The sequence below is a fragment of the Kogia breviceps genome, chromosome X (assembly GCF_026419965.1).
Source record: "Kogia breviceps isolate mKogBre1 chromosome X, mKogBre1 haplotype 1, whole genome shotgun sequence".
Classification (NCBI taxonomy): Eukaryota; Metazoa; Chordata; class Mammalia; order Artiodactyla; family Physeteridae; genus Kogia; species Kogia breviceps.
In genome coordinates this window covers 111,728,950-111,748,818 of record NC_081330.1, presented here as the reverse complement: position 1 = coordinate 111,748,818, position 19,869 = coordinate 111,728,950, and the positions used below count along the sequence as shown (strand labels likewise).

Sequence of the window (19,869 nt, the reverse complement as noted above, 5' to 3'; positions counted from 1 at the left end):
CATAACCTAATGTGCAAGCTCATTTCAAGTCTCTGCTTAACATCACATATGCTAATATCCCTTAGACCAAAGCAAGCTAAGAGCCAGGATGCTACAAAAAACACAGCAAAGTGCATGGATATAGGCAGAGGTGAGGGATCAGGACGTTAATGTAATCAACCACAATACATGCATACTCTGAAATATGAATAAATAAATAAATATAAGGAGCACACAATCTTCAGTAAAGGCAATCACTAACTGTCTATTCCTAAAGATGGCACCACTGGAATGCATTGGATTTCTTCACATTCAATTGCATATGTAATGAAACTCAGTATCTCGATTTGCCAAAATTGAGGGTGACTATGCTCTCATTTAAATCTAAGTAATAGGTCTGGTCAGAAAGACTACATTGATATTAAATTTGCCTTAATTAGAAAATAAATAATGAAAATTTTGTATGGATTTATGACTAAACAAAGATAAAATTTAAAGACATATTGGCTAATAGATTTCCCAATAATATTAAGAATTCCTCCTCTTCATCTTTTGAAGTTCTTTCCCCCAGGAGAATTTTTTAAAGGAAATATAATATGTTCTGTCTCTTTTGGACTATGATAAACATTGGCAACAACAACACCTAATAAATCACTTAAGATGTTTTCATTAATTAAGTTGAGCTATTTTTTATTGAGTGCACTATACTGCCATTTTTGCTAGTAGCTAGTTTTTCAATGACTAGCAAGAAAGAGTCAATCATTCACAAAGTTTAAAATCTAGTGGAAAGTATGAATAAGTCACTATTTGCCATTCAGTGCAATACACTGTAATTATACACAGATGTCTGTGGTGCTTAAGAAAACAGGAGAGCAACCTAAGCCAGACATGAAGAAAATTTTCAAGAAGAGATTTAAATCTCAGTTTGAATCTGGTCATGACTAGTCAGCTCATGAGAAGGATGTTTGTTTCTTCTCGGAAGTAAATATTGAGAAAAGAAAGATTTATAAAGACATTTAAAATGTATAATCAACAGACTAGGCGATTTATTGGAAACTGGGCATAAGGTAGAGAAAACAGTTAAGAAAAATGCATAATTTTATTATTAGGGTAACTGAATTTATTATTCAATAAGATAGAGAGACTTGTGAGGAACAGTTCTGATAGTAACTGGATACAATCAGTTTGAGGCTTCTATAAGAAATACGAGTGGAAATATCTATAAGGCTATTAGCTTCTTGCCCCTGAAGATGAAGGCAAAGTCCCAGGCTGGAGGTAAACATTTGGAAATGTTAGCTTATACGTTAGCTATATGACATAAAGTCCTGGGAGTAGTGGAACTGCCAAAGAGAGGCTTGTCCACTTAAACAAAGGAGAGAGCCTAGAACTGAAACCCAAAGAACTCCGACATTCAAGGGATGGGCAGAATAAAATTCATCCACAAGAAAAAACCAAAAGGGAGCAACTAGAATTTGTAGAAAGAAAACAGAATAATATGTTGTGATGAAAAAACTGAAGGACGAGTTTTTGAAAAGGAAAAGAAAATGATCAACATTTTGGAATGCTTATGTTTTATCAAATAAAATAAAGTTTGAAAAGTTGGCTTTATCAACAAGATAGCTGTTGATGTTCTTGACAAGAGTATTGGCAGGAGTGTAAATAGAGACTAGAATGTAGTTGACTGAAAATAGATGGATTTTTTGAAGCAGATACTGCAAGTGTATTTAACATGTTCAATAAAGAGAGATATGAAGAACATCTTGAGAACAAGGAACTTTAAAAAAAAATTAATATGAGAAACTCAAATGTTTAAAAACACTACTGGTTTGTAGAGGAAAAGGTTAAAGACCTAAATGCTGAACTAAGTAAATCAGACAGCATCTTGCAGAGAAATGAGAGCAGATAGGAGGCAGAGCATGAATGTAGAAATTAACCATATTAAAGAGGATCACCAATTACATGGCATCAGTAGTGAAATAGGAAAGCATTTGTGCAAGGACGAAGGTGATTTTATGATTAATGGCGACACCTAAAAGCATTCCACTAAGAGTTATGTTGAAGAAAAAAGGTTTTCATGGTCAGTACTACTAATTAATATTGCTTTGGAGGTAATAACCAAAACAATTGGATAAGAGAAATGAATATGGCTTATAGAAAATACTCATAATGCTTTCGAGTGAAAGAAAGGGACCTTTGCCTAAAGGATGGCAATGAACTTCTCAACAGCAACAAAGAAACTAGAAGAAAATGAAACAAAAAGTTTGAGGGACAGTTGTTGCAAACTATATTCAGCCCAACCTGTCGATCAAGGATAAAGAAAACAAAGATATTTTTGACATACAATAACTCATACCACTTTTCTCTCATGTTCTGTTTTTCAAGAAAGTATGTAAGTAAACTAAGTAAGAAAGAAACCAGTAAACAGAAAGCACAATAAATAATAATAATAATAATAATAATTCAAGAGAGAGAGACTAGGAAATTATCTAACACTTTTGCCTATATAGAAAATAATAATGAAAAACATTTTACTGAGCTCGTGGAGTATTGAGGAAGGATTAGCAAAAGGTACTTTGAAAAATAAGCAAGTGAAAAACTACTATGATAATATTATTAAAATGGTTCTGAGACTCAATTTCCAATGTGTGGAGGGGAGTTTTCTCACACAGCACCAGGTAATTCTCCAGATACCAGGTGGGTGTCCTACAATTCAACTTCAACTACCTACCCAGAGATAGCATGAGATTCCACAGGTTAAGGGTTCAGCCCTACAAGACTCCACCCTTTCCGACTTCAGCTGCCACTCACAAACCAAGGTTGTTACCTGTTCTTGGGACCAACTGGCTATAGATAGAGGTTCCCAAGACTCCCTCCTCAGGTTCGACTAATTGTGAGAGCAGCTCACAAAAGTCAAGAGAAACATTTTACTTACTAGATCACTGGTTTATTATAAAAGGACATAACTCAGGAATGACCAGATGGAAGAGATACATAGGGTAAGGCATGGGGAGGGGGCATAGCTCTTTCATGCTCTTGCCAGGCCTACCTCGCTCCCTGAATTTTCATGTGGTCACCAACCCATAAGCTCTCCAAACCCCATCGTTTGGCAGTTTTATGGAGGCTTCACTACATAGGCATGATTGATTAAATCATTGGACGTTGGCAATTATCACTAATTATTAGAGAAATGCAAGTCAAAACTGCAATGAGGTAACACCTCACACCAGTCAGAATGGCCATCATTAAAAAGTCTACAAATAATAAATGCTGGACAGGGTGTGGAGGAAAAGGAACCCTCCTACACTGTTGGTGGGAATGTAAATTGACACAGCCACTATGGAGAACGGTATAGAGGTTCCTTAAAAAACTAACACTATATGCCCACTCCTGGGCATATACCCAGAGAAAACTCTAATTCGAAAAGATACATGCACCCCAATGTTCATAGCAGCACTATTTACAATAGCCAAGACATGGAAGCAACCTAAATGTCCATGAACAGATGAATAAAGAAGAGGTGGTATATATATATATATATATATATATATATATATATATATACACACACAATGGAATATCACTCAGCCATAAAAAGGAATGAAATAATGCCATTTGCAGCAACATGGATGGACCTAGAGGTTATCATACTAAGTGAAGTAAGTCAGATTGAGAAAGACAAATATCATATGACATCACTCATATGTGGAATCTTTTAAAATGATACAAATGAACTTATTTACAAAACAGAAATAGATTCACAGACATAGAAAACAAACATATGGTAACCAAAGGGGATAGGAGGGGTGGCAGGAGAGATAAATTAGGAGATTGGGATTAACAGGGACACACTACTATATTTAAATAGGTAAACAACAAGGACCTACTGTATAGCACATGAAACTATGCTCACTATCTTGTAATAACATATAATGGAAAAGAATCTGAAAAAGAATATATGCATATATGTGTAACTGAATCACTTTGCTGTACACTTGAAACTAACACAACATTGTAAATTAACTATACTTCAATAAAAAAAACGAATAAAGAAAAAATAATCATTGGACTTTGGCAACTGATTCGATCTCTAGCCCCTCTCCCATTCTGGAGGTTGAAGAGAGGGACTGCAAGTTCCAACCCTCTAATCTTCCCTCCCTTGCCCCTCCCCACCATGTTGGTTCCCCTAGCAACCAGCCCCCATCCTTAAGTTACCTCAAGGCTTTTCAAAAGTCACCTTATTAACATAACAAAAGACATTTAAATCAATATTATCCCAGCGAATTCCAAGGGATTTAGGGGTTCTGTGCCAGGAGTGGGGTCAAAGACCAAATATATTTCTTAGAAGAAATCACAATATCACAATTATAACATGAGATAATGGAGGCACAGGAGGCTGCCCCGAAAGACAACCAAGATAGAGGACTGAAGCTTGGTATTAATGGACAAAAGGGGTAATTCAAATGATCAATTAGAAACAAAAAGACTGTTCTTGGTTATTGTGCTCTGAGGGTTAATTGCAACAGGCCTGGAATTGGCCTGAGATGTTTTGCTGAAGTATGAGATGCATCTGCATGGTACTGACCCAGGATCAATGAAATATAATGATTAATAGTACTGCTTTGTAACATGGGTCCAAGGCAAGTTTCAGCATGTTTTGTGCCAGCTTATCCCCTCTGTTTATAAAGTGAGATTGATGGTTTGCCCCTGATGGATGGTTTACACCTGATAACAGCAGCAGTATTGATGGTTTGCACAAGGGCTCTGTCACTGGGGTTGGTCAGCTAGGATTAATATGACCAGAAAGCTGTAATAAGCTCTGGCCAAGACTCCATATTGAGATCACTGGCTGTATGCAAATGTTGATGATTCCTGATCCGAAAAAAAAAACAGGACAATTGGAGCCTCCTTCCAACATTTCAAAACTCTTGCTGTGAGGTAGCCTGTGGCTGTGATGCATATCCTAACTAAAACTTTGACTTATTGTTTCCTTTCCCTGCAATAAATGGTAGACTTGTAAATCTTGTCTTTTTGAGTCTCGTGATTCTTAAAAATCCAAACTAGTTTGACTGCCACCATTGACACAGTTATGGAGAAGTATATAATTAAACCTAATTCTGTGCATGTCTATTTGAGAACTATGGGGAGGATGGTAGTGATGGGGTAACTCCAAAACTGCAGTTCCTTTTTTTCTGACACAACTGCAGGGATACTCTCTTGAACTGGAATAAAATCCCATTTTCTCAGTTTTCAAAAGATTTTCTCTCTGAACTCAGGGTGAGAATTGAAAATATCAATTACCTCCCTCCATTGTAATTGAAGGTGTCCTGGACTAGCTGTTGTATTTGAGTGTCATGTTAGTTTTCTGGTTCAACTGATCTGCATCTGCAGATATTGGTACAATTTACTTCTTTGTATCTTTGTATACATCTCAGGTCACTTTTGAACGTCTCAACTTATGTCTTTCTTATGGTCTCAGATATCTGTCGCCCCTCAGTATCCACAGGGGATTGATTCCAGGACCCTCCCGAGGATACCAAAATCTTCGAATGCTCAAGCACCGTATATAATATGGCATAGTATTGGCATATAACTTATGCACATCTTCCCGTATACTTTAAATAATCTCTAGATTACTTATAATACCTAACAAAATGTAAATGCTATGTAAATCGTTGTAAATACTATGTAAATAGTTGCCAGCACACAGCAAATTCAAGTTTTGCTTTTTGGAAATTTCTGGAATTTTTTCCCTCAATATTTTTGACTTTGGTGGAATATGCAGATACGTAGGACCAACTGCAACTTTTTTATCACCCTCAACATGTCCAAAGCCCCGCTGCACTACAATATGCTTTCAAGTATGTGGGTGCTCATCCAGTCTGTTCTTCCCTAGAGATCCAGTTCATCTGCACCTAGGCCATCTCTCAAACATCCTAGTCTCAAATTATCAATGATTCTCCTTTTTCCACAAGAGTATATCTGCTTTTAGCTGGCTCCATTCTTTTAGGAGGTGGCTATAAAGTGTCCAAATTTCTATCTCTTTGCTAATGCCTCACACCCTGAAATGTATGGGTATACTTGTCCTTGATATTTATTTATTTATTTTTATTTATTTATTTATTTTTTTTAACATCTTTATTGGAGTATAACTGTTTTACAATAGTGTGTTAGTTTCTCCTTTACAACAAAGTGAGTCAGTTATACATATACATATGTTCCCATATCTCTTCCCTCTTGTGTCACCCTCCCTCCCACCCCTTGATATTTATTTTTTATAGAAAAAAATCCTCATATTCTAACCCAGCACTAATCAACAAGTAAAATCACACAGTTATTTAGAATCCTAGTGTGTAGACTTCAAGTTAGACATTCCTTGTCTGAAGACTTGCATAGTAGCACTGTTTAAACTGTGCACATTGGGAATTCCCTGGAGATACAGTGGTTAGGACTCTGCGCTTCCACTGCAGAGGGCACGGGTTTGATCCCTCGTCCGGGAAACTAAGATACCACAGGCTGTGTGGCTCAGGCAAAAATAAATAAATTAAAATAAAAAATTTAATTTAATTTAATTTAAAAATAAAATAAACTATGCACATCAGACAGCTTTTCTAGTGATGGTATGATAGAAAGCAAAAGGAGACCATTAAATGAAAGGACTCAATCAGTTTAAATTTTATATATAAATTCTTTTTCAGCAGTTTCCAGATTTTTTATTTTTAATGTGCAAGCATTTCATTTTAATTATCGCTATTTGAAAGTTCTTATTTTGGAGAGCAGAAAACCATTTCATTATACATTTACTCCATTTCTCAAGGGCTTCCACAAGTATCATCAAATTTATGTTTCAGTTACTCCAGGAGTATTGGTAGATTCATGATCAATCTAGCTCACCTATTCTCCAAATTGTTCTACAATATTGACATGAATAGCACACTGTAACTTACCTAAGTAGATGGGATAAACGTCTAGAAGCCCATGGTCTGGTTCTTCCAGGTGGCTAGAGCCTTGCATTAGACTCACCAGCCAATGGTAATGTCAGAGTCCAAATTTGTGTCCAGTTTCATGGATTAAACACTAACAGGATTGAAGTAGCAAAATACCCAAGATTTCAGGAATATAATAGTTATTAAAAATTGAAGAGTCACTTGAAGATTTCTTTTCAAGTTTTTAACTTTGTATTCACAGTATGAAAGATAAATATCACTGCCAGATCTGGCAAAGCTGACTATTCCTGTGCCATCTGCCAAAAAGCCTTGTCCAAAGACAAAATTTCAGGAGTCTCTCGGGGAAAGACAAATCATTGTTATGCCCATGATACAGAAGACATTTGAAGATTTCTTTGTTTTTAAGCACTTAAGAATGCCCCTGTGGACTTCCCTGGTGGTCCAGTGATTAAGACTCCGTGCTTCCACTGCAGGAGGCATGAGTTCAATCACTGGTCAGGGAAGTTCTGCATGTCGTGTGATGTGGCCAAAAAAAAAAAAAAAAAAAAAGCCCCCATATGAATTTGTAGGTTTTGTGTGTTTTCACGGAATCTAAAGGAACACTAAGTTTGTAGAAACAGGAAACTTTTCTACAAGTTTTACTGGCAAGCCATAGAAAAATATTTCACGGTAGCCCTTGAGCTCTTTAACATATTCTTCTCTGATAATTCTGGTGTTCCCTACAGTTCCAATGGGCTGCATATAAATATTACATTTCTTCATAGAGATTATTGATAAACTGTTCAAAGTCTTCAGGAGGGGTGCTCAGAATGGGAGGCGATCCAATCTGACTGAATGCAAGGTAATGGGTCCAAAGAGATCACTCTCTGGCTGAAAGTCTTTCTTCATAGCTGTTCCTCACCTTCTCAGTGCTTATACTACAACATAAGCACTGGAATCTTTGAGATGAAGGCTGTTTGTAATGTCTGTTCAGAGTTATGCATTGTTTGCATAATGACAGGAATGTTCCAATCATACTGTGTTCCTATGCAGAGGTTTCTCTTTTTTTTTCCAATTTTTAAAAAAATTGTGCTAAAATTCACATACAGAAAATTTACCATCTTAACCATTTTAAAGCATATAGTTCTGTGGTATTAAGTACATTCATGTTGTTGTACAACCACGACCAACATCCATTTTCGGAACTCTTTTCGTCTTGTAAAACTGAAACTCTGTACCCATTAAACAATGTTTTCAACCCTTCAGTTTGGAGAGACTGAATATACAAATAGACAATGGCCAGGCCATACATAAAAATAAAGCTCTGACCCCCAACCTGCAGCAACCAGTCCAGGAAATCAACTCATTATCTATAGTAACCAGCCCAGGAAGCCAGCCTGTTGTCTATTTGTCACACTTGTAGGCATTCAGACCATTATCTCTGTCCAGTCAGGGAAGGCATACCTGAAGCCTTACCCTTTTTCCAATATAAAGCGCTCTCACTCATCTGCCTGCTTTTGAGTCTCTGCCAAAACTCTAGTGACAGTGGCTGACTCCCCTGCTATAGCAAGCTCTGACTAAGTAGCCTTTGAATGTTCTCATTTGGTTGGTATTTGTTATTTCTACAGCTCGAATGGGTTAAACAGCTGCTCTACCACAAGGTTTACAAGGACCAGTGTATTTAAATGTGTTCATAGAAGTGATATGGAGGGTGCCTTCACCTGTCACTAGGCCAGAAGAGAGCCCATCCACTGCCAGATTTTTTTAAAAAATCAAGTTGTTACATTTGAACATCATTAGACTTCCTCCAGGGCCTACATGTGGAAGCGAGCCATAAAAAAATAAAAAGAGAGAGGAAAATAGGAAGAAAAGAAGAAAGAATATATGAAAGACAAAGAGAGAGAGAAAGGGAGGGAGGGAGAAAAAAAGGAGGAGGAAGGAAGGGGTAGAGGAAGGAAGGAAGGAAGGAAAGGAGGAAGGAAGGAAAGAAGGGAGGGAGGGAGGAAGGAAGGGAGGAGAAGCTTGTTGGATCCTGGATGGTGTTTTTTCAGAACAAGCATTGACAGCCAGTTGGCCTTTTCAATTAGAAAACTGCCTAGATATCAGAATTTTTAGTAACAGAACATTAACTTTTAGACATAAACTCTAATCTGGGCCTTGAAAAATGAAAAGTTAATATCATAATGCACATTTATTTAGTTTTTTTCCCAGGCTAGCAAGTTACTTCAATTGTATTTTCAGTGTATTAAAATTGGTAGGAGCTTTTGTCATGTCACAGCTTAGAAACTGATTGTTCCTGCTTCCAAACAAAATGAAGGAAAAAAAATTAAAAAGCCTTGAAACCAATCTGCCAACTACACGGAAAGTCTCATTATAATTTCCAATAATAAAACCCTGCTGGGGTGAAATTTCAATTAGAGATTAAAATAAAACAAAATCATCCAAAACTCAAAAATATAGTGATGGAAAATGGATTGCAGATAGGTTCATTCTTACTACTAGAATATGAAGATAAAAATGGATTTAGGAATTAACAGGCCTTTGTGAAATGTTGCTTCATAATTTAAAAACTGTATATAACTTGTTGATTCTTTTCCTTTTAAATATTTCCCTAAAAGAAGATGGGGAAATGATGAAGTAAATGCCCATGTACAATTCTCACTTTCCCCCAAAATTAGTGACAACAATGAGAAATAGAGACTAAAATGTCATTTATAACTAAAATAGGAAAAGGCTCCAATCATCATGTTAGGAAATGCCAAATATAAAACAATTTGGTCCCAGTTGAAAGAGAACATTGGGAGTGGACACAAAATTGTTGAGAAAATCTAGCAGATTTTGTTCTGAAGGATCCTGCTGGGCATCTTCAATATTGAAGGGCCTGAGGCTGTTTGGCTTATAGGGTTTCTTTCCCAGCCACATATCAACAGTAAAAGTAGCAGAGTGGGTAAAAACACGAGGTTGATCAGTACTAGCTTTTGAAGTATGGAAACAAAACTACTTGGCACCTGTAAACCAGAGATGAATTTTCTTTGAAAAATATGTGTCCACTACCACAATAAGTTTCTATTACATACCCAGAAGAATGGCTAAAATTAAAAGAATTACAAAACCAAATATAGATGGGGGTGTGAGCAACCATAACTTACGTACATTGTTGGTGGGGGTGTGAAATGTTATAATCAAAAGTTGTGGCAATTTGTTATAAAAATAACCATATATCATCTATCATATAGCACAGCTCTTCTTTTCCCAGGTATTTAACACAGAGAAATGAAAACATATGTTCACAATAAGATCTAAAAATTGTTCACAGTAGTTTTATTTGTAATAGCCAAAACTTAAAACAACTCGGGTGTCCATCCATGGGAGGATGGACAAACTGTGGTATATACAGGTAATACAATAGATTACTGCTTAGCTCTAAAAAGGAATAATTTAATGAAACACTCAACAGTATGGATGGATCTCAAAATTACTATGCTGAGTGAAAGAGGCCTTAAACAAAAGACTGCATACTTTTTCCCATATTATATTCTGTCCTGTATTCGTAAGTGGTGTCATATATACTCCACTATTCAACTTAGGTAACATTTTAGGACAGGTAAAACTAATGTACAGAGAAAAATATCAAAACATTATCTCTGGCAGAAGATCTAAACAGACACTTCTCCAAAGAAGACATACAGATGGCCAAAAATCACATGAAAAGATGCTCAACATCACTAATTATTAGAGAAAAGCAAATCAAAACTACAATGAGGTATCACCTCACACTGGTCAGAATGGCCATCATCAAAAAGTCTACAAACAATAAATGCTGGGCAGGGTGCGGAGAAAAGGGAACTCTCCTACACTGTTGGTGGGAATGTAAATTGGTTCAACCATTATGGAAACCAGTATGGAAGTTCCTTAAAAAACTAAAAATACAACTGCCATATTATACAGCAATCCCACTCCTGGGCATATATCCAGAGAAAACTCTAATTCAAAAAGATACATGCACCCCAATGTTCACAGCAACACTATTTACAATAGCCAAGACATGGAAGCAACTAAATGTCTATCAACAGAGGAATGAATAAAGAAGATGTGGTACAAATATGTGGTACATATATACAATGGAATATTACTCAGCCATAAAAAGGAACGAAATTGGGTCATTTGTAGAGACTGTCATATGGAGTGAAGTAAGTCAGAAAGAGAAAAACAAATATCATATATTAACGCATATATGTGGAATCTAGAAAAATAGTACAGATTAACCAGTTTGCAAGGCAGAAATGCAGACACAGATGTAGAAAACAAATGTATGAACACCAAGGGGGGAAAGGGGGCTGAGATGAATTGGGAGATTGGGATTGACATATATACACTAAAATGTATACCTGCTGTATAGCACAGGGAACTCCACTTCTCTGTACAGTAGAAACTAACACAACTTTGTAAAATAACTATACCCCGATTTTTAAAAAAATTAAAAAGTAGACTATTCAGAGGAAAAAAAAAATGACTTGCAGTCAATTAAAGATAGTTGGACATAAAAGGAGATCAAAGAATGCAACTGAAAAAAAAAAAAGAACCAGAAATGACAGAAAATATAAACAGAAGCACTAATGAAAGAGATAATGATGTTTCAATTGTGAACTTTATATTCACATCTATTTCATTTTATCTTGAATATTTAAGTTCCTAATTTGCAGCATTCTAAATAATTTTTTAAAAAAGATCTGGTACTTATATACAATGGAATATTACTCAGCCATAGAAAAGAATGAAATAATGCCATTTGTAGCAACATGGATGGACCTAGAGATTATCGTACTAAGTGAAGTAAGTCAGACAAAGATAAATATCATGAAATCACTTATATGTGTAATCTAAAATATATTATACAAATGAACTCATTTACAAAACAGAAATAGACTCACAGATGTAGAAAACAAACTTATGGTTACCAGGAGGGAAAGCGGGGGGAGGATAGATTGGGAGATTGGGATTGACATATACACACTACTGTATATAAAATAGACAACTCATAAGGGCCTACTGTATAACACAGGGAAGTCTACTCAATACTCTGTAATGACCTATATGGGAAAAGAATCTTTAAAAGAGTAGATATATGTATATGTATAACTGAATCACTTTGTTGTACACCTGAAACTAACACAACACTGTAAACCAACTATACTCCAATTTAAAAAAAATTATATCTGGGAGGGTAAAGGCCAGGGTTTTCTAGGAAGGGGAATGAAGGAACTTATTGTGGTTTTGTGATATTTTATGTCTCAATAGAAGACTGGGTTACACAGGTATATGCATTTGTCAAAATTCACCAAATGTGTATTTAAGATTAAAACAAATTTCACAACAAAAGAGAAAACTTGTTAAAAAAAGAAGCAACAGGCCCCCAAAATGAGTCACTTGTGCTAAGCCCCACATCAGGAAATGAAGACTTAATACCTAACCTAATTGCAGTTTCAGCCTTTCCCAAGAATGTAACCTAAACCTGTCGGTCTGGAATTTCTGCTCAACACTAGTGAGGTAATCCCCCTAAGACTTTGCCAACTAAAGAAGTTGCTTGCCATCCAGCTCTATAAGGAGCTGGTGAAATTTGTTTTAATCTTAAATACACATTGGGTGAATTTTGACAAGTGCAGATACCTGTGTAACCCAGTCTTCTACTGAGACATAAAATATCACAAAACCACCCTGAAAGGAGTTCAAGGTGGAAATCAGGAATGACACACTGTGTGCTCTAGGAAAACTGTTAGAACAGCCCTTCAGAGAGTTAGATATTTTCAGAAGAAAAATTTTTTATGAACCTGTACTGTTGTATCTTCTCATACTTAGAAAAGCACTACACCCTTTAACTAAGATATCTGTTCCTGTGGCTAGCAGCAATTTTCTACCGAGATGTGTGCTTAGTTGCACACACCCCATTCACCAGAATTACATATATACTGACCTCCCCTCTTACCTTTTCAGAACAGTTTCTCAGAGCTATCTGAGTGGGTGCCTCCCAGGCTACAGTCCTCAGTAAGACACTGGATAAACTCCACTCATGCTTTTACACTGTGTGACTCTTTTAAGTCAACAACCCTTTCTATCCCCCAAAGAAAAACTAAGTAATCTGTTTCTCCTTGTCCCTGTCTATGAAAGCCTTCCATTTTGCACAGCTCCTTGGAGCTCCTTTCTATTTGCTGAATGGGATGCTGCCTGATTCATGAATTATGGAATAAAGTCAGTTTGATCTTTACATTTACTGAGTTGAATTTTGTTTTTTAATGCATGGCAAACAAATTTCACTTTAGTTAAGGATATACCTGCTGAAGTAGTTAGAGAACCAAGTACTAATATCCAAATACCAATTTGAAATGCATAAAAATTAAGATGGATTAATCATGTAGACAGATGAATTGTTAGATGTGTAATTTTAAAAGTATAATTAAATGTTAATACTACAGTCTTGGGAATATGGAAGTTCACAGTAAAATCCTTTAAACTTTGCTTTAGGTTTAAAATTTTTCATAATATAATCTGTAAAATATTCAGACAGAAAATATAGGAAGACAAAGACCCCAGTAGGAAGGAACCAGGTAGCGAATTTTCTTTTCACTGACCTTGAATAACTTAACAGCTAAACATGGAAAATAAATTATCAGCTTCCAATTTCTGAGCTCAGATTTAAACATTTTGGTCTTAAAAATTGTTTGCATCACCTGGAAGAGGTGTCAAGCAAATGCCACCCACATTTGTGTGGAATCCAGTTGGGCACAGTAAACAAAATGATTGCCCTCTGCTTCCCCTCCCTCCAAAACAGCAACAACAACAAAAACCACAGAAAAAAAAAAGAGGGAGCAGATTTTTATTTTTATGTTTCTGGTGTAGGGGAGCAGAATTTGCCAACCTAATATATGTCTCTTTGGTGTATTAATTGTTTTAAGCTGGTTATTTTCTGAGAAACAGCAGACAGAGGAATGACTCTGAAAACCAAGGAGTAGTTGCCCTTTTGTATAAAACATTTACATTTGTAAGGGAAATCACCATTTGTAAGCCTGTCTCCCTCTCTGTACCTGAAAGAGGAGGATAACCAAATGTCAGAAACTCTTATCAATGGAGAAGGCAATGACTTAAATCTGCTTCACAATCACCCTTGTTTATCATACTTTTCCTGGTAACCTCCCACAACTATCCACATCCTCAGCATTCTCTTTTGTTTGTAGCTGAGGATGGTAATTAAGGTGAGGGCTTTGGGCATTTTGGCAAGTTACTCAGTTTTTCTGGGTCTCTCCCATGTATATATGTTATTAAATTTTGTTTCATTTTCTCCTGTTAATATGTCTCATGTCAATTTAATTCTTAGACCAGCCATAAGAACCTAGAAGGGTAGAGGAAAATTTCTTCCTCCCTGACACTGGATTCCACAAAATAGACAGGGATGAGTTAATAATTAAACTAGAGAGAAAGTATAGGGGAGAAAAAATAATTTTTCCTGAGATCCCCCTGTGAAAAAGACATATTTACAGGAGAAAAACAAACAGAAGTTTAATAGCATAGATACTTCCTATATATGTGGGAAATACCCAGGGAAAGTGAGTAACTCCCTCAAATGGCCTAAGCCATCACCTTAAATACCATCTCAAGCAAAGATGTTGGGGGAGAGGTGCTGTTAATGGGACACTATCAGGAAACCCACAGTAACAAGTAACAATGGTAAGCTTGATATGCAGATTTAAGTCCTTGACTTTTCCAATGATAAGAGTTTACAGAGATTTAATCATCCTTCTCTTCCACTACAGACAGGGAGGACACGCTTACAAATGGAGATTTCCCTTATACATGTAAATATCTCTTATAAAAGGATAACTTCTGGGCTTCCCTGGTGGCGCAGTGGTTGAGAATCCGCCTGCCGATGTAGGAGACACGGGTTCGTGCCCTGGTCCGGGAAGATCCCACATGCCGCGGAGCAACTAAGCCCGTGAGCCATGGCCGCTAGGCCTGCGCGTCCGGAGCCTGTGCTCCGCAACGGGAGAGGCCACAACAGTGAGAGGCCCGCATACCGCAAAAAAAAAAAAAAAAAAAAAAAAGGATAACTTCTACTTGGCTTTCAGAGTTTCACAAGTGACTGCTGTTTCTTAAAAATAACAAGGTCAAAATAACCCTTAGCCAAAGAAGTATGTTTTGTGGTGGCAAACTCCGCTCCCCTTCAAGAGCAACTGTTAAATTATGAAAATCAATTTAAGAATAAAGACAATGATATTGTAAAACTTTAAATTAAAAGCATAAATCAGTAGTATCAAAACTATTATTAAGGGACTTCCCTGGTGGCACAGTAGTTAAGAATCCACCTGCCAATTCAGGGGACAGGAGTTCGATCCCTAGTCCGGGAAGATCTCACATGCTGCAGAACAACTAAGCCCATGTGCCACAACTACTGAGCCTGCGCTCTAGAGCCCGCGAGCCACAACTACTGAAGCCTGCATGCCTAGAGCCTGTGCTCTGCAACAAAAGAAGCCACTGCAATGAGAAGCCTGTGCACTGCAACGAAGAGTAGCCCCTACTTGCCACAACTAGAGAAAGCCCGTGTGCAACAAAGACCCAAAGCAGCCAAAAAAAAAAAAAAAAAAAATTAAAAATAGATGTTAAAAAAAAACTATTATTAAAAAAATAGAAAAATCAGTAAGTAGTATTTAAGGTATACTAGAGAAAATTCCATGGAATTTGAGGACAAAAATGTGAATACTCCTAGAGAAAGGATGATAGGAAAATGAGTATGCTTAAAGAAAAAACTAAGAGAAATGGAAAATTTTTCTTTTAATTACACAGATATACTGGAAAACCTTTTTTTTAAATGAAGAAAAACATAAATATGCACAATTGAAAGTCTTAACACTTAAAAAGATTATTTAATAAACATTAACTAACCCAAAACCTATATTATGAAGTTATACATTTCCAATATTAAGAACTGAATACTATAATCACACAGAGAGAATCATATTAACCACAGGAAGGATAGAAAAAAGGCTGCATTAACTGAAATTCTCTCTTCTACTACTGTAACTGTTAGATGCCAATGAAGTAATTTCTACAGCAGAATCAAAACAAGAAAGATTTTTCCAGAAAATTCTATTCTGACTAGTCTTTCAGAAAATAAGAGAATAGAAAAACAATCTTGAATTGCAAGGATACAAGCAAATTGTCACTTTTGTACTACGAAGAGCATATTTTTAAAGAAAGACTCAGAATTAAAATGAATACCAATTGTGTAGATAAGAAGGAATGGCTAACTTAATTTAAACAAGAATTCATTCTTAACATCTGGAAACAAGGGATATCAAACAGGATGCATTTGTCCTAATTCTTTTTTAAAAAAAAATCTGTGAGATAAAAATACAAAAATTACAATGTACACAATTTAGAGCACAGCAATAGAACAAAACAAAAGAAACTTAAAGTCACAAAATAAAATAAATGGGCCTTTCAAAAGAACGACCAGTCTTATCAGTTTTGACAATAAACACAAAGGGGATACAATTTATATACAAAATTAATATGACTTTCAAGGTCAAGGAAAAAAGCAAAGCAAAAAATTAAGAAGGTGAACATATATTGTCTCAGTGATTGCCTTGAAAGAACTGACTATAAATGAAAACAATAAAGACACACCATGCCAATGAAACAAAAAGATACAGTATTAACAGCCACAATAATTTCAAAGCAGAATTATTAAGTGGGACAATGAACTTATTTTATGATGATTAAGGTCATTTAACATTAGATTTATAAAATAAAGCACTTGTAAAAACAAGAAGAAATTGACAGAAACATTAAATTTTTATGTGATTTTTATACCAATATCTCAATTCTTGACAGATCATAATTGAAAAAAACAAGAATATAAAGATTTAAGTAATATTAAAAACAAAACTATGAGAAAGATTTACATTCAAAATTAATGCCCTACAAAATTAGAATAAATTATTTTTCACTTTTAAGAAACAGAATTCAACTGAGTGAACTTGAAGATCTATTTTTCTTTATTCAACAATTCATGAATCAGGCAGCATCCAATTTAGCAAGTAGAAAAGCACTTCAAGGAACTGTACAAAATGGCAGAAAGGGGGTGAAACTGGGAAGTAAAAAACAAAAGAATTCTTTCAGGCTAGGTCACCTTCCTTTGAGGGAAGGTCAGGGTGGGGGAGGGGGAGTATCATACAGATTGCTTCACTAGTTTTGATCAGGATACTCCAGACTGATTGGTCAAAAATTCCACTCTTGAGAGAGGCTGAAACTGTAATTAGTTTAAATTAAGTTGTGGTCTGCTGACATGAAGCTTAGCACAAGTGACTCCATTTTGAGCCTGTTTCTTTTTTAAACATCAGATAGCAAAGATATATGTACATAAACAAATGACCATATCATATGACTAAAGACAACTGCAATGAATTCCAAAATGTAAACATGAAGCAGATAAAACTTTGTGGTCACAATGGTATCAAAAGCTCAACAAGCATGAAAAGAAGAAACAAACCAAAGATACAGGATCCTAAATAAATAAGTTAAAGAAAATGTCAAAACTTCCACTGGAGAATATCCCCAAAATAGTGAGAATAAGAACACATAGTAACATCTAAGAGGATGTTGTTCTATACAGAGAACAACTGAGTCCGTCCAATAAGAATAAAGAAACTATAAAACAAATTAATAAAATTTCACTTTAAAATGTTAGAAAATAAACAAAATGAATATAAAGAAATCAGAAGGAAAGTATTTATACAGATTTGACCCCTATAAAAGTAGAAATCTTCTCTTTACGACACACAAAACAGTAGCATTGAAAAATAATTCCCAAGCAACATGCATAAACTAGCCTAATCAAACTAGCTTAATCAAAGGAAAGAAGCAAGACCACATTAAACTAAACCTTATAAACTGCTAATATACTGGCAAGCCCAGTCTAGAGTTTTCCATTATCCCAACTTTACTAACCTTTTCAATAACCTTTAAAGGAGAACCAGAGTAAGTCGGAAGCAAGAAGTGAATGGATATTAGTTGTTCCTATATATTAATTTTTAGTCATTGAAAATCTAAATTTCCCTAAGGGTGTCATTATCATCATCCTCATTATTTTGCATTAACTCTTTATCAAAGAATATAGTTTTAGTTTTAGTTTTGACCACCAAGATGGGGGAGGAGGAGGGGAGTGGAAAAAATTTTTTTTTTTTTTTTTTTTGCGGTATGCGGGCCTCTCACTGTTGTGGCCTCTCCCATTGCGGAGCACAGGCTCCGGACGCGCAGGCCTAGCGGCCATGGCTCACGGGCTTAGTTGCTCCATGGCATGTGGGATCTTCCCGGACCAGGGCACGAACCCGTGTCTCCTGCATCTGCAGGCGGATTCTCAACCACTGCGCCACCAGGGAAGCCCGAAAAAATTTTTGTTAAAAGATAAATCTCCTTTCCCCTCCCCTCTCCCTCTTTGTTTTGGAATCCATTTCCTAAGAAACCCGTTTAACATTAAGCTATGGCCGATGCCTGCTCACTTCTGGCAGGCTAGGAAAAGAGTCATCACACTTACAGGGGTAATTGACCCAAATCATCAGGAGGAGGTCAGATTACTTTGTGTCTTAGAGCTGTGGAAAGACCAGTAAAGACAACCACGATATTCCTCAGTTAGTCTCTTACTGACTTTCATGGAGAAGAAAAAGCACCTTAGAGTAGGGATATATTGGGGTGGGTGAGGGAATATAAACAGTGCAGAGAAGATAAAAGCACAATCAATGCCTGAGAGATAATTTGAGGGTTTTCCCATGTATAATGGAGAAAGGCATCACTTGCTTTCTTTGGTATGGGAAGGACGGCAGCTGACTCTTGAGATATGGTTAGAAAATACAGAAAATCAGATGAAAGAGAAAATATCATTTTCCCACCCTGACAAAATATTTGTGCCTTGATACATTTTTCTCTGTATCTCTAATGAATATCATTTGTAATCAATTGGATATAAATTATTATTATTATAAAAGTTATTTCTAAAAATATGGGAAATTATAATGATGATGAAAAACCATCACACAAAATCCCACCACCCAGATATAATGACACATCATTTTAGTACATTTCTTTATTATCCTTATTACTGCATATTTTTATATAGTTTACATTATTCATACTAGATTTTTAAAAAGAGTTAACTTGGGAATATTCGTAAACCCTACACTGAAGATTTTTTAATGGTAGGGACAAAAATAAAGTAATAAAAAATGGCTCAACTTATCTAATATAACATTTACAGTTGCAGACAACATCATATGTCTCTAACAAGAGTGAGGCTAGGGATTTACCTGGTGGCAGAGTAGTTAAGAATCCGCTTGCCAGTGCAGGGGATATGGGTTCGATCCCTGCTCTGGGAAGATCCCACATGCCATGGAGCAACCAAGCCCATGTGCCACAACTACTAAACCTGTGCTCTAGAGCTTGTGCACCACAACTACTGAAGCCTGCACATGCTAGAGCCCATGAGCTGCAACTACTGAGCCCACGTGCTGCAACTACTGAAGCCCGTGTGCTTAGAGCCCCCGCTCTGCAACAAGAGAAGCCACTGCAATGAGAAGGCCACGCACCGCAATGAAGAGTAGCCCCCTCTCACTGCAACTAGAGAAAGCCTGCATGCAGCAATGAAGACCCAACGCAGCCACAAGAAAAAAAAAAAAAAAAAAAGAGTGAGGCTGTTATAATTTTCTATTCAAGTGTGCTCTTGTGGATAGAGAGAAAACTCATTTTGGGCGCAATTTCATCCAGCAAGGTCTCCAAAACAGTTTAGTCATTATTACCAAATACTGGTTTAGGACAGCAAAAGTAATTAGTTTCTGTCATCCTCAAAAATGACAAGATTTTTCCACTAAACTGTGAGATGAAAGACACATGAGAAATTAAGCAAAATAAAGCAAACAAATAAAAA

At 36.2% G+C, this 19,869-nt stretch overlaps 1 pseudogene; it reads right to left on the bottom strand.

Moving 5' to 3' along the window:
* Nucleotides 1-6,870: 6,870 nt before the first annotated feature.
* On the bottom strand, nt 6,871-7,915 carry LOC131748201 (archaemetzincin-2-like; annotated as a pseudogene).
* Between the last annotated feature and the right edge of the window lie 11,954 nt (nt 7,916-19,869).